The 2641-nt window shown below is 62.1% G+C and overlaps 1 protein-coding gene across 1 annotated transcript in view; it reads left to right on the top strand.

The window, feature by feature from the left end:
• CTTN (cortactin) overlaps window positions 1-2641 on the top strand; it is a 34649-nt gene that overhangs the window by 12838 nt on the left and 19170 nt on the right. The window lies entirely within an intron of this gene.

Below are 2641 nucleotides of genomic sequence, written 5' to 3'. Positions count from 1 at the left end.
TGCCCTTGGTGTGTCCCTCTGGGCCTCTGGAGGGAGCATGGTGCTCCCGACGGTGGGCCTGCACGGCCTCACAGCTCGCAACGCGGCCCGGTCTCTGACTGTGACTGTCACCTGCGGTTAGTGTCGCAGCAGTGGGGCCTGGGATTTGCAGTTAGACTTCAGCCCGCAGTCTGGCCCGGCCCCCCGTTTGCCACGGTTCCGTACTTACTGCCCATAAAGCAGGGTGACGGTGCCTGTGTCCCGTAGCTGTGCTTGAGGACGCGCACGGGGTCCGTTCTCACTGCCCATGTTGGCGTCGTCCTAACATCGTGGCAGACCCCATCTGAAAAGCACGTGTGTGCGCGGCCATGGGGAGTCGTCCCCGAGTGAGATGTGGCTGAAATCCCTGGGCGGGGAGGCTGGGCCACCAGAGACGCAGCCTGGCCCGGGCAGCCCGCCGGGCTTTGTCGCACCTGTGGGGCATACGGATGCCACACGCCAGTGCTTTTGGCTTGAGTTAGCCGTGCACCTGGCTTAGCGAGTCAGAGTTAGAAAAATAACGTGGCTGTGGTTTTCAGCGTGTCGCGTGTTTCAGAGGCGCGTGCAACACTTTTCCCTTTTTCTCGTCGCTGCAGTCTGCCGTGGGCTTTGAATACCAGGGGAAAACCGAGAAGCACGCCTCCCAGAAAGGTGAGACGAGGGGCCGCCGTGTTGTGCAGCCCGCTGGACTGTCGTGGGAGGCCGCAGTCACCTGAGGCCTGGGCATGGGCGGCTGCCACCAAGGGAGGACTTCGCTCTCCCCTTTAAGTGTCGGAGTCACCTGAATTGTGTGACAGTGCGGTCCCCGTCACTCAGCACACGAGGTCTGGCATCTGCTGTCGTCGTGACGTCTCCCACGTCGGCACTTAGCCCGACAGCAGTGGCCACGCGGACGTTCGCTCTGACTGTGGGCAGAGCGCGCCCCCCGCCCCCCGACCCCCAGCGGGAGAGCAGAGCTGTTAGGAGGTCCCGGCGGTCCTCGCCACGCGGGGACCCTGACATGGCGCTGGCGGTGTCACGAGGTCCTGCTGGTCTCCTTAAGCCTTTCTTAAAAAACGCAAGCGTGTCGCTTCCTCTGAGCACTTGAGGTGTTTTGCCGCCTCTTCCCTTCTGCCTCGTGCGTGTCATCGGGCGACTGGGGGACGCGTGCTCGGATCGCGGGCACTCAGCCACCGCGTGCGTGGGAGGCCTGGGGGCTTTTCTGGAAAGGGCTCCCGCGGCCCAGCTTCCTCCCACGCTGCTCTGCATCCCAGTGGTGACGTTCCCCGGCGGGGCCGCAGCTCCATCCTCGTCGTGCCCTCTAATGGTTGAAAGGGACGCGACTGCTGGGGTCCAGCGTCGCGCGTGTGTGACAGCGGGTGGCTCTGGTGTGTTTTAACGTACGTGCTTGGCCTGGCGGCAGTCGCGCCCCGACCGTTTCTCCACGGCGGCGGCGTGTCCTCGGCCCCTCACCGCGGCCCTGTCTCCGCAGACTACTCCAGCGGCTTCGGCGGCAAGTTCGGCGTGCAGGCCGACCGCGTGGACAGGAGCGCCGTGGGCTTCGACTACCAGGGCAAGACGGAGAAGCACGAGTCGCAGAAAGGTCTGTCCGTCCGCGGGGCCCCGCTGGCCGCGGGGCGCCCCCCCCTCCGCGAGTCACACGTCCCCAGAGTAAGCTCCGGGGCCTCCTCCGGTCACGTTGGGCCGCCTCGCGCTTAATTGCTCGGTGTCTTTAGCGCGCGAGGTTTGGACGCTCTTGATCTTCTCAGGTCGTGGGCGTGTGTTTGTCGCATTTTTAGTGACGGCTTGTTCCTCCGCTGTGTGACGAGTCTAATCTATCTAACCATCCCTCTAGAATGTAGATTTTAGGGTGTTTCCAATTTTTTGATGTAGTTTCAAGTGTGGGGAATATTCTAGTGCTCGTACCTTATGGACTTAAGCGAATATTCAAACGAATACGTTCCTAGAAATGGCGTTGCCGGCTCAAAGGACGGTGGATTCAAAATTTCGATAGTGCCGAATCGTCCCTGGAACCTGGCTGGTGCTTCCCTTCCCCGTGGCGGCCTTATCAGGGGCGCGTTGTGAACCGTGTCCCGAGGGCGTCTGAGGCCACGTTTGTGCTGCTTCTGCAGCGTGCGTTCCGTCGGCCTGCGCTTTTAAATTTTCAAAAGTAATTGTCGATGTTTAAAAATTGAAAGCTCAAATTAAAAAAAAAAACCCAGATTTCTTTTAAAAACAGAAACAAACCGGCACTGGAAACACACCTCTGGGTCGTCATTCCCCAGGGGGCGCCGGCGGGCCTCAGCCCTTGACTTGCTGCAGACGTCACTTACTGCCACTGGGCCCGCCTCTGTATGGCCCCTTCCTTGTCACGCAGTTTGCAGCCACCACCTGCGGCCCGATGACTTAGGCTCGGCTGCTTTCTCTCTGCTGGTCTCGTTACCGGGCCCTGCATGCCCGTGCCCAGCACACGCACCACGCTGCCCAGGCTTTCTCCTTGTGACCCCCGGAAGAGCCAGCGCTGCCTCGGGGAGTCGGGGCACCAGCGAGCGTGGGGCACCCTCAGGCCCCTCCCAGGCCCTCGCGTCCTAGTCGGCAGACGCGTCCAGGCGGGGTCCGGCTTCGCCGCACCAGGAGCTGCTGG

Source organism: Pteropus vampyrus, unplaced genomic scaffold (assembly GCF_000151845.1).
Source record: "Pteropus vampyrus isolate Shadow unplaced genomic scaffold, Pvam_2.0 Scaffold501, whole genome shotgun sequence".
In the NCBI taxonomy this organism is placed as follows: Eukaryota; Metazoa; Chordata; class Mammalia; order Chiroptera; family Pteropodidae; genus Pteropus; species Pteropus vampyrus.
This window is presented reverse-complemented; position numbering and strand designations above follow the sequence as displayed.